At 49.0% G+C, this 19,243-nt stretch overlaps 3 non-coding genes and 2 pseudogenes across 3 annotated transcripts; all 5 read right to left on the bottom strand.

The window, feature by feature from the left end:
- Nucleotides 1-3,038: 3,038 nt before the first annotated feature.
- LOC131738208 (U2 spliceosomal RNA) lies at nt 3,039-3,229 on the bottom strand. The gene has a single exon (XR_009329772.1). It is a non-coding gene; the product is annotated as a U2 spliceosomal RNA (small nuclear RNA).
- Nucleotides 3,230-3,827: 598 nt separating this feature from the next.
- Nucleotides 3,828-3,982, bottom strand: LOC131738788 (U2 spliceosomal RNA; annotated as a pseudogene).
- A 7,049-nt stretch (nt 3,983-11,031) lies between these two features.
- On the bottom strand, nt 11,032-11,222 carry LOC131739112 (U2 spliceosomal RNA). Its single transcript, XR_009330279.1, has one exon. It is a non-coding gene; the product is annotated as a U2 spliceosomal RNA (small nuclear RNA).
- Nucleotides 11,223-11,802: 580 nt separating this feature from the next.
- On the bottom strand, nt 11,803-11,993 carry LOC131739238 (U2 spliceosomal RNA). The gene has a single exon (XR_009330405.1). It is a non-coding gene; the product is annotated as a U2 spliceosomal RNA (small nuclear RNA).
- Nucleotides 11,994-12,592: 599 nt separating this feature from the next.
- On the bottom strand, nt 12,593-12,747 carry LOC131738696 (U2 spliceosomal RNA; annotated as a pseudogene).
- Nucleotides 12,748-19,243: the final 6,496 nt, after the last annotated feature.

The following is a 19,243-nucleotide window of genomic DNA, read 5'->3' on the forward strand; positions in this document are numbered from 1 at the left end:
ACACATATCAGGGCCATCAGGGTAGCTAACAAGAAAAGGAGTCGCTGCGTCCACCCCATAGCGACTATGATTGGGAGGTCGGGACACTCTTCCTACTCTTAGCTCTACGCTTGCTTCGAGGGGGCTTGGGCTTATTTGCAACTCCCATCACCCCTGAGAAGGTACTCACTGCTGCCTCGTCCAAGAAGGCACCGTCTTTATATGCACAGTACGTGGAGTTGTTGGGGCTATTCAACTCCCCACAAGGTAAGTCTGGTGGAACTTGCTCAGGGCCCCTCGGAACGTGTGGGTCAGCTTTGTCCTGAGGGGGGTTATGACAGACAGCATTCTTTGGCTGTTACCGTCTGTTGAATTGGAGCTGTTAGCAGACTTCTGGCTTACCGCGTCCAGGGGTATTCCCATGTCCTCCAGTGCTGTATCTAGGAGGACCTCTAGTGGGCCCCTGGTTTTGCCCATACAAGGGAGGGGGTCAAGGATGCTTTGAAGGGAGGCCCTTCGCTTGAAGAGGGTCATTGCTACAGAGGTACTGCTGGTCAGGGAAGGTGTTGACCCCGACCTCTCCCTCGGTGCATTAGTGAACACCTCTTCTGCGAGGTGTGCTAGGGTTTGTGCCAACGACTGGGAAGGCTGGCTGGGGATGCCCTGGCTGGCTGCTACCTGCCCACTAGGCGGCAGTGTAGCCGTCCCACTCGCCTCCGTCTCTGCCTGCGAGGGCAAGACTGGGGACTTTGTGTGGACATTAGCTGGTTTTGGATCTATGGGGGCCACCTGCAACTTGCTGTCTTTGATCCTGATCTTCTTTCTTTTCCCCCCCTCGTCTCTACCCTTTCTTTTCCCCACCCTCTGCTGGTTCTTCACTCCCTTCCCCTCCTTCTCACTCTCACTTTCACTGTCGCTTTTGCTTTCCTCCCCCACGGACTCAATCCTTATGGCGTCATAACGAGAGCCGAGGGGGAGTGCTGGCGCTGAGAGGGCCCTACTCAGGGGGGGCCGCTGCTGGGTCCGGGCTCCCTCCCTGACTCGTGTTCTGCATCAGAGGAGCTACTGGAGGAGCTAGTGGAGTGGCTGTTGTACTCTCTCTCTGGGCTGGGGGAAGGGGTCCTCGTAAAACGGGACATGTCTCGGGGGCGGGGGGGTGAGGGGGTGCTGGTGATGATGGTGGTGCTGGAGTCTGGGTCTTGGATACTGTTGGTGGTGATGTGGACTGATCTTTGTTACTTGCTCCCTCTTCCTGCTCAGGCCTAGGCTTGTTCATGTTTGCCTTGCTGGCTCTGGCCATGTTGGCATAGGAAGAGGGGCAGTCCTTAAACAGGTGCCCCTTCTTTCCACACAAATTGCACTGCCTCTCTTCTCTGCAGTGGCTGGTCTCGTGGGGGGCGCCGCAGTTCCTGCACTTGACTACAGTACACGCGGCCGCCAGGTGTCCTAATTCCCCACATTTCCTGCAGAGTTTTGGCATCCCATTATAGAATACCAGCCCTCTGTTGGGCCCTAACACTATGGAGTTTGGAATGTGGCGGACGCCTCCAATGCCCGATGGATCAACATTAAGGCGTACCAGCCACTTTCTGGCTCCTGTCCAAACCCCATCTTCATCTGTAATTTTCCTCCCTTCTGATGACACCCTCCCATAGCGGTTAAGCCATGTTGTAATATCATAGTCGCTAACAGCCTCATTGAAAAATTGGACAGTAACAACTTTCATTTCTCTGTCTGTCAGTGCATCCACACAAAATTCTTTGTATGGAGCGAGATATTTATTCTCCCCCCAAAAGGACCACATTTCTTGTAACTTTTGGGGGTTCCTAAAACTGACCTCAAACACTTCCTTAAGCCCTGGCAATTTCACCAAACAATTCAAGTCAGAAGGGGAAAAACCCATACCCCTCTGAAGAATGGTCCGGCTGAACTCCAGTCTCGTCAGTCCTGGTTCCGTTTCATCTTGCTTGTTTCTTGTGAAGCGCACCGCATTGTGCCTCCTGGTTTCCTGGGTTGGCCTGAACGCCATCCTTCAGCTGGCTCCTCCGATTGGGGTGGGAGAAGCCTCTGGACGTCCGGGTTGTCTCTCTCTACGGAAAAGAGACAACGTAAGCAGCAAATCTGGGCAGTTGAAGGAACTATTACTTTAGTCCCTGAGGAGATGGTCGCCTCGCAAGAGGGACCCCCTCCCCAGATGAACGGTGTCCTTCCCTGGCGGAGTAGGGGGCGCTGCTTGGCACCGAGACCACGTAGGAAGAATCGTGGCTGTGACGCCTCCTCGGGGTCCGGGGCCGCCCTCTGCTCCTCCCAGATGGCGCCCTCTGCTGGGCGCCTGCTGCTCTCTCGGTCTGGATCTCGATTACAATCAAGGGCTGGGGATGAGGTCGTCTAGGTCATCAAAGGGTCCTCAAAGGTCGTCTGGATGGTAGGTCCTCCTTCTCTCTAACTCCAGGAACGTCTGGAAAAGCCGGAACCGCCTGAAAAAGAAAAAAACGGGAACCGCCTGAAAAAGAAAAAACTGCTCTCAACAGTCAACAAAATCTTGAAAGACCCTCGGCCTGGATTGGGCAAGCCAAAACCAGACTGAGCATTAGTCTTCCAAAAAGTTGCCGAGCTGAAGAAAGCCAGTCAAAAATAAAAAAAATTCTGTTCCTCCTCACCCGAACAAACCTCTCACAGACCCTCGGAGGGAGCGGGCAATGCCACTACCCTCTAAGCCTTAGTCTTAGAAAGATTTATTCGAACTGAAGAGAAGCCAGAGTATATGGCTGGCTAAGAAGGACCTGGCATAGGGACATGTTCCACCACACTTGTCTGGTTAGCTGCATGCTCCCAGGAAACAAACTGCTGCTGTCTACATCATCACCACATGTGAATAAAAGAAAGAAAGACAGCAAGAAAGAAAGAGAGAAAGAAAGAGAAAGAAAGAAAGAGAGAAAGAAAAAAAAAGAAGTAAAACGGCGGGAAAACTTGCATCAACACTGGCACTCTCCCTCCAGCAGGGGTAGACAAAATGCTCACAGGAGAGATCCAGATCTGACTTTGACCAACGTTAGAGAAAGGTGTGCACCGTTCCCAGAGGTACTGCAATACCGGGCCGATGCGTGGAGTGGACGGAGCAAGCCCCTGTTCCATCTCCCGATTCCAAAAATCAATTTAATATATGGTCCCCTGATAGGGGACGTATCAGATATTAAACTGATAAGAACAGATACTACACTTGATCTTAGCCAAAAGGCCGAGAAGCGATGGCGACTTGGCCCTTGCCCGGGGCCCCCCAGCCCGGACGGCACAGGGGGATTCATTGGTGGGTGCAAAATTCCAAGCACAAGCAGACCCCCAAAAAACGGGCTGCTGCTTCCAGAGGGGAAATGTGCAATTTAAGCAGGAGGAAACAAAACAAAGCAAAAACACACACATAACACCAAAAACAAAACATAAACTGGCGGAGTGCGTCTTACAAATAGTCATGCCAAGCTGCTATGCTGTGCAAGGTGCCTTGGGTAACTACAACTGTGCCTCGCTGGCTGGCTGGCTTGCTAAGAAGGTCCTGGCATAGGGACATGTTCCACCACACTTGTCTGGTTAGCTGCATGCTCCCAGGAAACAACCTGCTGCTGTCTACATCATCACCACATGTGAATAAAAGAAAGAAAGACAGCAAGAAAGAAAGAGAGAAAGAAAGAGAGAAAGAGAGAAAGAAAGAGAGAAAGAAAGAAAGAGAGAAAGAAAAAAAAAGAAGTAAAACGGCGGGAAAACTTGCATCAACACTGGCACTCTCCCTCCAGCAGGGGTAGACAAAATGCTCACAGGAGAGATCCAGATCTGACTTTGACCAACGTTAGAGAAAGGTGTGCACCGTTCCCGGAGGTACTGCAATACCGGGCCGATGCGTGGAGTGGACGGAGCAAGCCCCTGTTCCATCTCCCGATTCCAAAAATCAATTTAATATATGGTCCCCTGATAGCGGACGTATCAGATATTAATACTCTTTTATTGAGATTTTACATTTTTTACATTTACACCCATTCGTTTTTTCATTCATTTTACATTTATTTTAAAGATGACATTCATGCATACAGACATACATTTTGTTTTAAAAGCATTTAAAACACATTTAAAAACACCAAGACAATTGTGCTTTGTACATGGTTAAAACAGACACAGATTAAAATCAACATGAAAAAAACCTGTGCTGTTTTAAAAGTGACTGGAAAAAAAGAACCATCTATAAAAAACCAGTGCTTGTGAGGGCCGGGGAGTGCTCTCTAAAAAAGTGAACATAAACCTAGATCTAAAACAGGGACAGGGGAAAAGGGACAGTGTATAGAACAGTGAGTTAAAATTCTAAAATTTTAAAACACTTAAAATGTAACTTTTAATAGTTTACATTAAAAATCTTAAAGATACATAAAACAAAACAAAACAAAATCAAATAAAACATTCAACGTAAATCAAATAAAAGTCAATAAAACTGAAACAAAAAGACTACATAAAACCAGGGCACCGTTGAAAAAACGGTCATGCCAGCTAAAAAGGGCGGAATGCTGGCATGACAAAATAAATAAAAGGCTTAGCGGTGCCCCGTAGTCCCGCTCCTAGGAGCTAGCGGTTCCAGTTTTTTCCTTTATTCCATCTTCACGTCCTGAAGTCCGGCGATCCTCCACTCCGCGCAGGCCTTGTCCTTCCCGAGGGTCCGGATGTCCAGAATTACAAAGTCCTTGATAAGAGTTTGTGCCCTTCTGGTCGTGGTGATAGTGTCTAGCTCCTGCTTGTGATAGACACAGACGTTACGGCCTTCCCACAGGATCTGCTTGACAACATTGATGACACGCCAAACGCACTTAGCTGTGCTGGTAGTGATTCCTCCCGCAGGCCCATAGAGCACAGTCTCAGCGGTCATCTTGGCCGTGTCAGCAAACCTGTTTAGGAAGACAGAGACAGAGAGCCAGACACTGCCAGCCACATCACACTCCCAGAAGATATGGGCTGGTGTTTCTCTCTTGCGGCACTTTGCATAGGGGCATGTTTCTACTTGGGCTAGTCCCCTCCTGAACATGAACGCTCGAGTGGGGAATGCACTGTGGACGGTGTTCCATGCTATATCCTTCTGGACATTACTGAGGCAGCTGTGAGACACATTCTCCCAGATTTTTTGGCTTTGGGTGAGGGAGAAAGTAGCTACTTTTTCAATTTCCTGGGAAGCGGCAAGATATTTAGTTACAGCCTTGTATTCCCAGGAGGCCAATTTTGCTTTATCTAAGCCCAATTTATATATAGTGTCCCTTAAGGTTCTATAATACAATGGGGGGTCCCAGGAGTACGGCACGGTGTTATCAATAGTGCAGAGGCCCAAGGCCCTGAGACAGGTGGCAAAATAGAAACGATTCATGTAACATACCTTCCTGTCCAGGGCCTGGATGTTCTTGATAGTTTGCGTGAGCCCCTGCACTCGGGTGAGCTGCACAACGTCCGGGACCCCCTTACCTCCCTTCTTGTCGGCTTTACTCAGGGTGGCTCGCTTTACCCTCTCCATCTTGCTGCCCCAGATAAAGCGGTGGATAATGCGGTCCACCACTTTTTTGGTGGTCCTGTCTGGGGGAAAGATTTTTCCTACATAAGAGAGGATGGGGAACAGTATAGACTTGGTTATTAATACTCTACCCGTCATTGTTAAGGATCTTGTGCTCCATCCGCCAATCTTTTTACGGACCTGGTTAATGGCCGCCGTCCAGCTCTGGGCCCCCGAGCTATTGTTCTCGAAAATGAGGCCCAGAATCTTGATTTTGTCCTTTTTGACAGGGTACATGTCCGACAGTTCCCTATCTACCTGCCAATTTTTAGACACGTAGACTTCGCTCTTGGACTTATTAATCACTGCCCCGGTCGCCGTGCAGTACTTCTCAAGGATATTACTAATCCGAGGTACCGACGATGTGTTGGTGCAAATGAGTGACACATCGTCCATATATGCTGTTGTTTTGACCTGGACCCCGTTGGATCCAGGCAGCTGGAAACCAGTTATATTGGTATCCCTACGAATTGCCTGCAGGAGGGGTTCAATGCACACGACATATAGCAGTGGGGATAGTGGGCAACCCTGTCTGACCCCTGACTGGATAGATATTTTACCAGTCAGGTACCTGTTCACCAAGACTCGGGTACTAATGTTTGTATATATGGTTTTAACCCACTCCCTAAGTCCAGGAGCGAATTTCATCTGGTCCATCACTTTGTACATATATTCATGGCTTACCCTATCGAACGCCTTCTCCTGGTCAAGGTTGAACAGGCAGAGGGGATGTTTCCGTTCTCTAGAATAAGCCAGAATGTCCCTTGTTAACATTAAAATATCCGTGATGGACCTCCCTGGGACGCCACAAGCCTGGTCGGGGCCAATGACCAAAGGGAGGTGTACTTGTAGCCGGAGCATCAGAGCTTTGGCTAGTATCTTGTAATCCACGCAAAGGAGGCTGATTGGGCGCCAATTCCGTAGATCTTTAACTTCCCCTTTCTTATGAAGGAGAGTAATTACACTCTCCCGCATAGAAGGGCCCAACCGCTTCTCCCTGTAGACCGCTCTGTAGACCTCCGCTAAATGGACTTTTAGCATGTCCCAAAAAAGATGGTAATACTCACCCGGGATGCCATCTGGACCTGGCGTCTTACCGGTGTTCATGGTCTTAACCGCCTGGGTGAGCTCCTCCAGCGTGAGTTCTGGGTCCTTCTCCTCCTCCTCGTCGTCCCGCACTGAGTCAGGCTCCAACTGGCTCAGGAACCACTCTATCAGGGTGTCATCTGTAGCTTTGATGTTATATAGGTCCCTATAGAAGTTCTCTACCACTTTTTTCACTCCCTCACTATCCTCTACTATCCTCCCCCTGCTGTCGAGCATGGAGGACATCAAGTGCCACTTCTCCCTCGTTTTCTGGAAGAAGAAGCGAGTACACTTTTCGTCTTCCTCCATTTTTTGCACTTTTGCATTGTGCATGACCTTTCGTTGTTCCTCCCTACAAAGCACTGAAAGATCTAGCTTGGTCTGGGCTATCTCGTCGCTTACAGGGAACCCCCGAAGCTGAAGCAGGCTCAGATGCTGGAGGGCAGCATTCAGGTGTTTATATTTGGCCCTCCTTTCTTTTGCTTTCCTCTTGCCTGCTGCTATGAAATAACCCTTAGTTCTGATTTTGACCATCTCCCACCACTCTATAGGGGAGTTGAATAGGTCACGCAAAGTGGTCCACTCAACAAGCCTGCTCTTATAGGCTGCAGCTATGGAGGGGTCATCGAGTAAGGAGGTGTTTAATTTCCAAACCCCTGACCCCATCTGGGAGGTCTGAGGGACCTGCAATGTTACCTGCAGGAGCCTATGGTCAGAGAAGAAGATGGCCTGGGTGTCTACTGCTGTCTTCGTAAGGGAGCTGGTATGCAGGACGAGATCTATACGGAAGAAGGAGGTCCCAGATGAGCTCACCCAGGTAAAGGGAGGCACCAGGTCCTTACCTGCATCACACAGGGAGAAATCAGATATTACGGAGGACAAAACTCTACTAGAGCGGTCGTTGCGTGGCCTGCTCCGGTCTACGTCCCTCAGAGCACAATTGAAGTCACCTGACACGATGACGGGTACGTTCCCCAGCAGGAGTGGACGCAGCTGTGGAAAAAATTGAACTCTTTCGTTTTGGTTAGTGGGTGCGTAGACATTGACCAGTCTGAGGGGAGTGTTGTTGTATGTCACATCCACGCTCAGAATTCTACCAGGTTCTACCTCCCTGCTGCTGCGGGAGGTAATAAATGGGTTTTTAAACAGGATACCTACTCCGTCAGCTCTGGCTATGTTGGAGCCCGACCAGAAGGAGTCCCCCAGGGTCCAACTCTCCTTCAGGTCCCTATAATCAGGGCTCGACGAAATACCACACTCCTGCAGAAAGATGAGATCTGCTTTCAAGTTAGCTAGATAGTTTAGTACATCAAATCTTTTTTGTGTCTCCCTGATGCTCCTGACATTAACAGACACACATATCAGGGCCATCAGGGTAGCTAACAAGAAAAGGAGTCGCTGCGTCCACCCCATAGCGACTATGATTGGGAGGTCGGGACACTCTTCCTACTCTTAGCTCTACGCTTGCTTCGAGGGGGCTTGGGCTTATTTGCAACTCCCATCACCCCTGAGAAGGTACTCACTGCTGCCTCGTCCAAGAAAGCACCGTCTTTATATGCACAGTACGTGGAGTTGTTGGGGCTATTCAACTCCCCACAAGGTAAGTCTGGTGGAACTTGCTCAGGGCCCCTCGGAACGTGTGGGTCAGCTTTGTCCTGGGGGGGGGTTATGACAGACAGCATTCTTTGGCTGTTACCGTCTGTTGAATTGGAGCTGTTAGCAGACTTCTGGCTTACCGCGTCCAGGGGTATTCCCATGTCCTCCAGTGCTGTATCTAGGAGGACCTCTAGGGGGCCCCTGGTTTTGCCCATACAAGGGAGGGGGTCAAGGATGCTTTGAAGGGAGGCCCTTCGCTTGAAGAGGGTCATTGCTACAGAGGTACTGCTGGTCAGGGAAGGTGTTGACCCCGACCTCTCCCTCGGTGCATTAGTGAACACCTCTTCTGCGAGGTGTGCTAGGGTTTGTGCCAACGACTGGGAAGGCTGGCTGGGGATGCCCTGGCTGGCTGCTACCTGCCCACTAGGCGGCAGTGTAGCCGTCCCACTCGCCTCCGTCTCTGCCTGCGAGGGCAAGACTGGGGACTTTGTGTGGACATTAGCTGGTTTTGGATCTATGGGGGCCACCTGCAACTTGCTGTCTTTGATCCTGATCTTCTTTCTTTTCCCCCCCTCGTCTCTACCCTTTCTTTTCCCCACCCTCTGCTGGTTCTTCACTCCCTTCCCCTCCTTCTCACTCTCACTTTCACTGTCGCTTTTGCTTTCCTCCCCCACGGACTCAATCCTTATGGCGTCATAACAAGAGCCGAGGGGGAGTGCTGGCGCTGAGAGGGCCCTACTCAGGGGGGGGCCGCTGCTGGGTCCGGGCTCCCTCCCTGACTCGTGTTCTGCATCAGAGGAGCTACTGGAGGAGCTAGTGGAGTGGCTGTTGTACTCTCTCTCTGGGCTGGGGGAAGGGGTCCTCGTAAAACGGGACATGTCTCGGGGGCGGGGGGGTGAGGGGGTGCTGGTGATGATGGTGGTGCTGGAGTCTGGGTCTTGGATACTGTTGGTGGTGATGTGGACTGATCTTTGTTACTTGCTCCCTCTTCCTGCTCAGGCCTAGGCTTGTTCATGTTTGCCTTGCTGGCTCTGGCCATGTTGGCATAGGAAGAGGGGCAGTCCTTAAACAGGTGCCCCTTCTTTCCACACAAATTGCACTGCCTCTCTTCTCTGCAGTGGCTGGTCTCGTGGGGGGCGCCGCAGTTCCTGCACTTGACTACAGTACACGCGGCCGTCAGGTGTCCTAATTCCCCACATTTCCTGCAGAGTTTTGGCATCCCATTATAGAATACCAGCCCTCTGTTGGGCCCTAACACTATGGAGTTTGGAATGTGGCGGACGCCTCCAATGCCCGATGGATCAACATTAAGGCGTACCAGCCACTTTCTGGCTCCTGTCCAAACCCCATCTTCATCTGTAATTTTCCTCCCTTCTGATGACACCCTCCCATAGCGGTTAAGCCATGTTGTAATATCATAGTCGCTAACAGCCTCATTGAAAAATTGGACAGTAACAACTTTCATTTCTCTGTCTGTCAGTGCATCCACACAAAATTCTTTGTATGGAGCGAGATATTTATTCTCCCCCCAAAAGGACCACATTTCTTGTAACTTTTGGGGGTTCCTAAAACTGACCTCAAACACTTCCTTAAGCCCTGGCAATTTCACCAAACAATTCAAGTCAGAAGGGGAAAAACCCATACCCCTCTGAAGAATGGTCCGGCTGAACTCCAGTCTCGTCAGTCCTGGTTCCGTTTCATCTTGCTTGTTTCTTGTGAAGCGCACCGCATTGTGCCTCCTGGTTTCCTGGGTTGGCCGGAACGCCATCCTTCAGCTGGCTCCTCCGATTGGGGTGGGAGAAGCCTCTGGACGTCCGGGTTGTCTCTCTCTACGGAAAAGAGACAACGTAAGCAGCAAATCTGGGCAGTTGAAGGAACTATTACTTTAGTCCCTGAGGAGATGGTCGCCTTGCAAGAGGGACCCCCTCCCCAGGTGAACGGTGTCCTTCCCTGGCGGAGTAGGGGGCGCTGCTTGGCACCGAGACCACGTAGGAAGAATCGTGGCTGTGACGCCTCCTCGGGGTCTGGGGCCGCCCTCTGCTCCTCCCAGATGGCGCCCTCTGCTGGGCGCCTGCTGCTCTCTCGGTCTGGATCTCGATTACAATCAAGGGCTGGGGATGAGGTCGTCTAGGTCATCAAAGTGTCCTCAAAGGTCGTCTGGATGGTAGGTCCTCCTTCTCTCTAACTCCAGGAACGTCTGGAAAAGCCGGAACCGCCTGAAAAAGAAAAAAACGGGAACCGTCTGAAAAAGAAAAAACTGCTCTCAACAGTCAACAAAATCTTGAAAGACCCTCGGCCTGGATTGGGCAAGCCAAAACCAGACTGAGCATTAGTCTTCCAAAAAGTTGCCGAGCTGAAGAAAGCCAGTCAAAAATAAAAAAAATTCTGTTCCTCCTCACCCGAACAAACCTCTCACAGACCCTCGGAGGGAGCGGGCAATGCCACTACCCTCTAAGCCTTAGTCTTAGAAAGATTTATTCGAACTGAAGAGAAGCCAGAGTATATGGCTGGCTAAGAAGGACCTGGCATAGGGACATGTTCCACCACACTTGTCTGGTTAGCTGCATGCTCCCAGGAAACAAACTGCTGCTGTCTACATCATCATCACATGTGAATAAAAGAAAGAAAGACAGCAAGAAAGAAAGAGAGAAAGAAAGAGAAAGAAAGAAAGAGAGAAAGAAAAAAAAAGAAATAAAACGGCGGGAAAACTTGCATCAACACTGGCACTCTCCCTCCAGCAGGGGTAGACAAAATGCTCACATGAGAGATCCAGATCTGACTTTGACCAACGTTAGAGAAAGGTGTGCACCGTTCCCGGAGGTACTGCAATACCGGGCCGATGCGTGGAGTGGACGGAGCAAGCCCCTGTTCCATCTCCCGATTCCAAAAATCAATTTAATATATGGTCCCCTGATAGGGGACGTATCAGATATTAAACTGATAAGAACAGATACTACACTTGATCTTAGCCAAAAGGCCGAGAAGCGATGGCGACTTGGCCCTTGCCCGGGGCCCCCCAGCCCGGACGGCACAGGGGGATTCAAAGGTGGGTGCAAAATTTCAAGCACAAGCAGACCCCAAAAAAACGGGCTGCTGCTTCCAGAGGGGAAATGTGCAATTTAAGCAGGAGAAAACAAAACAAAGCAAAAACACACACATAACACCAAAAACAAAACATAAACTGGCGGAGTGCGTCTTACAAATAGTCATGGCAAGCTGCTATGCTGTGCAAGGTGCCTTGGGTAACTACAACTGTGCCTCGCTGGCTGGCTGGCTTGCTAAGAAGGTCCTGGCATAGGGACATGTTCCACCACACTTGTCTGGTTAGCTGCATGCTCCCAGGAAACAACCTGCTGCTGTCTACATCATCACCACATGTGAATAAAAGAAAGAAAGACAGCAAGAAAGAAAGAGAGAAAGAAAGAGAGAAAGAAAGAAAGAGAGAAAGAAAAAAAAAAAGAAGTAAAACGGCGGGAAAACTTGCATCAACACTGGCACTCTCCCTCCAGCAGGGGTAGACAAAATGCTCACAGGAGAGATCCAGATCTGACTTTGACCAACGTTAGAGAAAGGTGTGCACCGTTCCCGGAGGTACTGCAATACCGGGCCGATGCGTGGAGTGGACGGAGCAAGCCCCTGTTCCATCTCCCGATTCCAAAAATCAATTTAATATATGGTCCCCTGATAGGGGACTTATCAGATATTAAACTGATAAGAACAGATACTACACTTGATCTTAGCCAAAAGGCCGAGAAGCGATGGCGACTTGGCCCTTGCCCGGGGCCCCCCAGCCCGGACGGCACAGGGGGATTCAAAGGTGGGTGCAAAATTCCAAGCACAAGCAGACCCCCAAAAAACGGGCTGCTGCTTCCAGAGGGGAAATGTGCAATTTAAGCAGGAGGAAACAAAACAAAGCAAAAACACACACATAACACCAAAAACAAAACATAAACTGGCGGAGTGCGTCTTACAAATAGTCATGCCAAGCTGCTATGCTGTGCAAGGTGCCTTGGGTAACTACAACTGTGCCTCGCTGGCTGGCTGGCTTGCTAAGAAGGTCCTGGCATAGGGACATGTTCCACCACACTTGTCTGGTTAGCTGCATGCTCCCAGGAAACAACCTGCTGCTGTCTACATCATCACCACATGTGAATAAAAGAAAGAAAGACAGCAAGAAAGAAAGAGAGAAAGAAAGAGAGAAAGAGAGAAAGAAAGAGAGAAAGAAAGAAAGAGAGAAAGAAAAAAAAAAGAAGTAAAACGGCGGGAAAACTTGCATCAACACTGGCACTCTCCCTCCAGCAGGGGTAGACAAAATGCTCACAGTAGAGATCCAGATCTGACTTTGACCAACGTTAGAGAAAGGTGTGCACCGTTCCCGGAGGTACTGCAATACCGGGCCGATGCGTGGAGTGGACGGAGCAAGCCCCTGTTCCATCTCCCGATTCCAAAAATCAATTTAATATATGGTCCCCTGATAGGGGACGTATCAGATATTAATACTCTTTTATTGAGATTTTACATTTTTTACATTTACACCCATTCGTTTTTTTCATTCATTTTACATTTCTTTTAAAGATGACATTCATGCATACAGACATACATTTTGTTTTAAAAGCATTTATGATTTCCATTACACGAGAGTAGATGTTAAAACTTCATGCTGATTTGAACTCGGCTCTCGCCAAGATAAGCACCAACTAAGACGTAGCTTTACAGTAAACTAATGTGATCCATATGTGTCTCCATCCATTTACGTTTCCTTCCATATGATGATGTAGATATCCTTCTGTCTGGTGTTAATGGCTGAAGTGTAATGCTGGCTCCAGGGATCAGCTTATTTTGCCTCCCTGGCGCATCAGCACACACAACGGCTGCGATGCTGGCTCCGGGGATCAACCAAAGTGCGGCCTCCCCAGCGCATCAGCATGACAACCGTCTGGATTGAGCTAAGTAGGGTACATCTCTGGGGTTTTCAAGTGGGCACCTTCCATCCTCAGTGTTTCGTCGACTAGCCCACGACACCTCAAGAGGGCTCGACGGTGATTCTGGCGTCCCAGCATCACCCCCCTCCGTCCCCCACTCAACTCAGCCCAGCTTACTTACCTGTCCCCAGCCAGAATCTTTCCGTCTCAACCACAGCCAGTTGCTGCTCCTCTCTGCTGCTTCAGATAAGTTCTTCACTGTGCGACGCAACTCTTGGCCACTGAATCCGACGTCTCTGAGAAACCGGGTTGTAGAGTGTGCCACAAATCCTCGACAACCCACTTCCACTGGGTAAACCCGAACTCTCCATCCTCGCTGTTCCGCTTCAGTGGCTAGTTGAGCATACCGCAGTTTCTTCCTCTCATACGCCTCATCTACAGCATCCTCCCATGGCACTGTTAACTCTACCAGGTGAACAAGGCGTGCTGATCCAGACCACAAGACAATATCTGGTCGAAGGTTAGTGGTGGCAATCTCAGGTGGAAAAATAAGCCGTTGACCAACATCTGCCAGCATATTCCAGTCTCTAGCAGCTTCCAGTTGTCCTGGGCGAGGATTGGTTTTAACACCTTTTCTTGGTGGTTGCTCTCCTGGGCGGAGGAATGTTGTCTTTTGTGTGTAATGTTTTGATGGAACAGGTGGCAACTTATTGGTCATGTTACGCTTGTCTTCCAATGCTAAGGCCAAACATTGCAGTACCTGGTCATGGCGCCAAGTAAACCGTCCTTGGCTAAGAGCCACCTTACATCCTGTCAAAATGTGCCTTAATGTTGCAGGTGTTGAACACAAAGGACATGAGGGATCCTCTCCTACCCAGAGGTTTAGGTTCTGTGGTGATGGGAGAACATCATATGTTGACCTGATGAGGAAACTGATCCTGCTCTGTTCCATTGACCATAGGTCTTGCCAGCCAATCTTGCGTTGTTCCACACTCTCCCATCTCATCCATTCTCCCTGTTTGGCCTGGGAAATGGCCTTTATACACCTCATCCTCTCCTCCTGCTTTTGCACCTCGTTGACTACCAGCTTCCTCCTTTGAGCTGGGGCCGCCTTGTGCCATGTAGGAGGAGTTGAACTGAAACCAAGACCCCCTCTTCCATGCTGAACTTGCCCCATGATATCACCAATTCGAAGGGCAGCCTTTGCATCTTCCACAGCTTTCTTTGCCGCCCACTTTCTTCCAGTTTTCAACACAGGTGCTGCCTCCCTTACGCATTTATCGCGTGACTCTACTAAAGTCATTTCCAGTCTGACCTTGGCGCACTTAAACTCCTCGGTTAGAGCAGAGACTGGTAGCTGCAGTATTCCTTTACCATAAAGTCCCACTCTGCTGAGGCAGCGTGGAACTCCCAACCATTTCCTGATGTATGAACTGATTAAAGCTTCCAGCTTCTCTACTGTTGTCAAAGAAACCTCGTACACAGTCAGTGGCCACAGCAACCTCGGCAGTAGACCAAACTGAAAGCACCAGAGTTTTAGTTTACCTGGTAGAGCGCAGCTGTCTATGCTCTTCAACCCTTCCACTGCTTGTTGTCTAACTTCTCCCACACGAACTGTGTCCTTTAGATCCCCGTCGTACCATCTCCCAAGACTCTTCACTGGCTTCTCAGACACTGTTGGTATTGCCTCACCATTAATGAAGAATGTTTTATCTACTACTTTGCCTTTAATTATAGAGATGCTCCTTGATTTAGTGGGCTTGAATTGCATTCGTGCCCATTCAATGTTATTGGTTAATTTGCCCAATAATCGATTAGTGCAGGCTACTGTTGTAGTCATGGTTGTCATGTCATCCATGTATGCTCGAATTGGTGGTAGTCGCATTCCAGAAGCCAAGCGCTCTCCTCCTACTACCCATTTTGATGCCCTAATGATTACTTCCATTGCCATGGTAAAAGCCAGTGGAGAAATGGTGCATCCTGCCATTATTCCAACCTCTAGGCATTGCCATGTAGTGCTGAATTCTGAAGTTGAAAAACTGAATTGTAAATCTCCAAAATAGGCTTTCACTAAATTTGTTATTGTCATCGGTACACTGAAAAAATCAAATGCTGCCCAAAGTAGTTCATGTGGCACTGAACCATATGCATTAGCCAAATCCAGGAATGTCACATGGAGCTCCTTCCTCTCCTTTTTAGCTGATTGAATTTGTTGCCAGATCACATTGATGTGTTCTAAGCAACCTGGGAAACCTGGAATGCCCGCTTTTTGTATTGAAGTGTCAATGAAGCAGTTCTTTAATAGGTAAGCTGACAATCTCTGAGCAATAATGCTGAAGAAAATCTTGCCTTCTACGTTTAATAGGGAAATGGGACGAAACTGACTGATGCTTGTAGAATCTTTTTCTTTAGGTATAAAGACTCCACCTGCTCGGCGCCATGCTCTTGGTACAACCTGTTTTTCCCATGTCACTTTCATCAATTTCCACAGAATTCGTAGAACTCCTGAAGCACTCTTGTACACTCTGTACGGAACTCCATTAGGCCCTGGAGATGATGAAGCCCTTGCTTTTTTCACAGCTTGCTCTATTTCTTTCCACTTAGGTGCACAGTCCTCCATTTGGTATTCTGGTGGATTGATAGGTGGGATGTCTGACGGAATTGACATAGGCTCCTGCCTTTTTGAATCTGTATGTGTTTCCTCCAAATATCTCTCCAGCTCAACCTTAGTTGCTTTTAGTGTGCCATTCTTCTCACTGGTGAATAACTTCTTTACAAATTTGAATGGGTCTTTATAAAAGTTAGCTCTCGCACGCTCCTTCTTTTTGTAGCGTTTCCGTAGGCGCTCAGCTCTGCGCAATGTTGCAAGCTTATCTTTTATGACCCTTTGTAAGAGATTGAGTCCCTCCTTCTGACTTTGTTCTGCTCTTCTCCATTGGTTCCTCAGCTGTCTCCTTTCTCTAACTAAGCGTTCAATCTCCTGCTGCCGTCTAGACTTTCCAGGAATAGTTTGTACTTTTTCCTTCCTTTTTTCAACTCCAAACCTCTCACTTCCATATGCGTAGATGATGTCCCCAAATTTATCCAGCTTCTTTTCAACTGTTCCACTTAATCTTTCCAATGCAACGCAGAGATCTGTGTTTACTGTGTCCCATGCAGTTTTCTCACAAGCTCTTGGCCATTTAACTCCAGGCTTGTGCCCGTTGAGGTTCTTTTCTCTCTTATGCTGGTTTGTCTGACCGGGTTCACAAGGATCATTAGGTTCATCACTAACTGTGTCCATGCAAGTCCTCCTCACATCTATGACAGGGGTGCTGATATCCTGCGAACTGTGGTTTGCTTCCTGTCGCTGGATTTCATTCGACTGACTTGACTGACTTCGTAAGAAGTATTGATCAATGCGAGGCCCTTGTCCCTTCTCCCTCAAGCATTTCATTCTCCCTTGATGAATCTTCAAACCCCTGACCGTTGTCGCCTTGCTCCAGCCGCAGACACAAACCTGGAGTTCCATGTCTTTGTTAACTGCAGATCTTGAACTAGTCTTTTGTGAAGTACTCTCCATACTCATATCCGTTTCCGTTCCTAAGTCGTTAACCGTGTTGTCCAACGTTGAGTCATCTTCCGCCCCCGCTCTCGCAGACTCTAGGGGTATTTTTCTCTTTAATTTCTTAGAAGCCTTGGGCGGGTGTCTCCAGCATCCTGTAAACACAGAGCTGGATACTGCCGACAAGGGTAGCTAACCCTTACCAGCCCCAATGGGGTCTCTTTCCTCCTGTCAGCTGTCTCTCCAGGCTGTCACAAGGTCTTTCCCTTGTTGCCAGCTGCACTATTCACAGCAGTCACTGGACGTATCCAGATCTTCATGATTTCCATTACACGAGAGTAGATGTTAAAACTTCATGCTGATTTGAACTCGGCTCTCGCCAAGATAAGCACCAACTAAGACGTAGCTTTACAGTAAACTAATGTGATCCATATGTGTCTCCATCCATTTACGTTTCCTTCCATATGATGATGTAGATATCCTTCTGTCTGGTGTTAATGGCTGAAGTGTAATGCTGGCTCCAGGGATCAGCTTATTTTGCCTCCCTGGCGCATCAGCACACACAACGGCTGCGATGCTGGCTCCGGGGATCAACCAAAGTGCGGCCTCCCCAGCGCATCAGCATGACAACCGTCTGGATTGAGCTAAGTAGGGTACATCTCTGGGGTTTTCAAGTGGGCACCTTCCATCCTCAGTGTTTCGTCGACTAGCCCACGACACCTCAAGAGGGCTCGACGGTGATTCTGGCGTCCCAGCATCACCCCCCTCCATCCCCCACTCAACTCAGCCCAGCTTACTTACCTGTCCCCAGCCAGAATCTTTCCGTCTCAACCACAGCCAGTTGCTGCTCCTCTCTGCTGCTTCAGATAAGTTCTTCACTGTGCGACGCAACTCTTGGCCACTGAATCCGACGTCTCTGAGAAACCGGGTTGTAGAGTGTGCCACAAATCCTCGACAACCCACTTCCACTGGGTAAACCCGAACTCTCCATCCTCGCTGTTCCGCTTCAGTGGCTAGTTGAGCATACCGCAGTTTCTTCCTCTCATACGCCTCATCTACAGCATCCTCCCATGGCACTGTTAACTCTACCAGGTGAACAAGGCGTGCTGATCCAGACCACAAGACAATATCTGGTCGAAGGTTAGTGGTGGCAATCTCAGGTGGAAAAATAAGCCGTTGACCAACATCTGCCAGCATATTCCAGTCTCTAGCAGCTTCCAGTTGTCCTGGGCGAGGATTGGTTTTAACACCTTTTCTTGGTGGTTGCTCTCCTGGGCGGAGGAATGTTGTCTTTTGTGTGTAATGTTTTGATGGAACAGGTGGCAACTTATTGGTCATGTTACGCTTGTCTTCCAATGCTAAGGCCAAACATTGCAGCACCTGGTCATGGCGCCAAGTAAACCGTCCTTGGCTAAGAGCCACCTTACATCCTGTCAAAATGTGCCTTAATGTTGCAGGTGTTGAACACAAAGGACATGAGGGATCCTCTCCTACCCAGAGGTTTAGGTTCTGTGGTGATGGGAGAACATCATATGTTGACCTGATGAGGAAACTGATCCTGCTCTGTTCCATTGACCATAGGTCTTGCCAGCCAATCTTGCGTTGTTCCACACTCTCCCATCTCATCCATTCTCCCTGTTTGGCCTGGGAAATGGCCTTTATACACCTCATCCTCTCCTCCTGCTTTTGCACCTCGTTGACTACCAGCTTCCTCCTTTGAGCTGGGGCCGCCTTGTGCCATGTAGGAGGAGTTGAACTGAAACCAAGACCCCCTCTTCCATGCTGAACTTGCCCCATGATATCACCAATTCGAAGGGCAGCCTTTGCATCTTCCACAGCTTTCTTTGCCGCCCACTTTCTTCCAGTTTTCAACACAGGTGCTGCCTCCCTTACGCATTTATCGCGTGACTCTACTAAAGTCATTTCCAGTCTGACCTTGGCGCACTTAAACTCCTCGGTTAGAGCAGAGACTGGTAGCTGCAGTATTCCTTTACCATAAAGTCCCACTCTGCTGAGGCAGCGTGGAACTCCCAACCATTTCCTGATGTATGAACTGATTAAAGCTTCCAGCTTCTCTACTGTTGTCAAAGAAACCTCGTACACAGTCAGTGGCCACAGCAACCTCGGCAGTAGACCAAACTGAAAGCACCAGAGTTTTAGTTTACCTGGTAGAGCGCAGCTGTCTATGCTCTTCAACCCTTCCACTGCTTGTTGTCTAACTTCTCCCACACGAACTGTGTCCTTTAGATCCCCGTCGTACCATCTCCCAAGACTCTTCACTGGCTTCTCAGACACTGTTGGTATTGCCTCACCATTAATGAAGAATGTTTTATCTACTACTTTGCCTTTAATTATAGAGATGCTCCTTGATTTAGTGGGCTTGAATTGCATTCGTGCCCATTCAATGTTATTGGTTAATTTGCCCAATAATCGATTAGTGCAGGCTACTGTTGTAGTCATGGTTGTCATGTCATCCATGTATGCTCGAATTGGTGGTAGTCGCATTCCAGAAGCCAAGCGCTCTCCTCCTACTACCCATTTTGA

This window comes from Acipenser ruthenus, chromosome 10, assembly GCF_902713425.1.
Source record: "Acipenser ruthenus chromosome 10, fAciRut3.2 maternal haplotype, whole genome shotgun sequence".
NCBI classification, from domain to species: Eukaryota; Metazoa; Chordata; class Actinopteri; order Acipenseriformes; family Acipenseridae; genus Acipenser; species Acipenser ruthenus.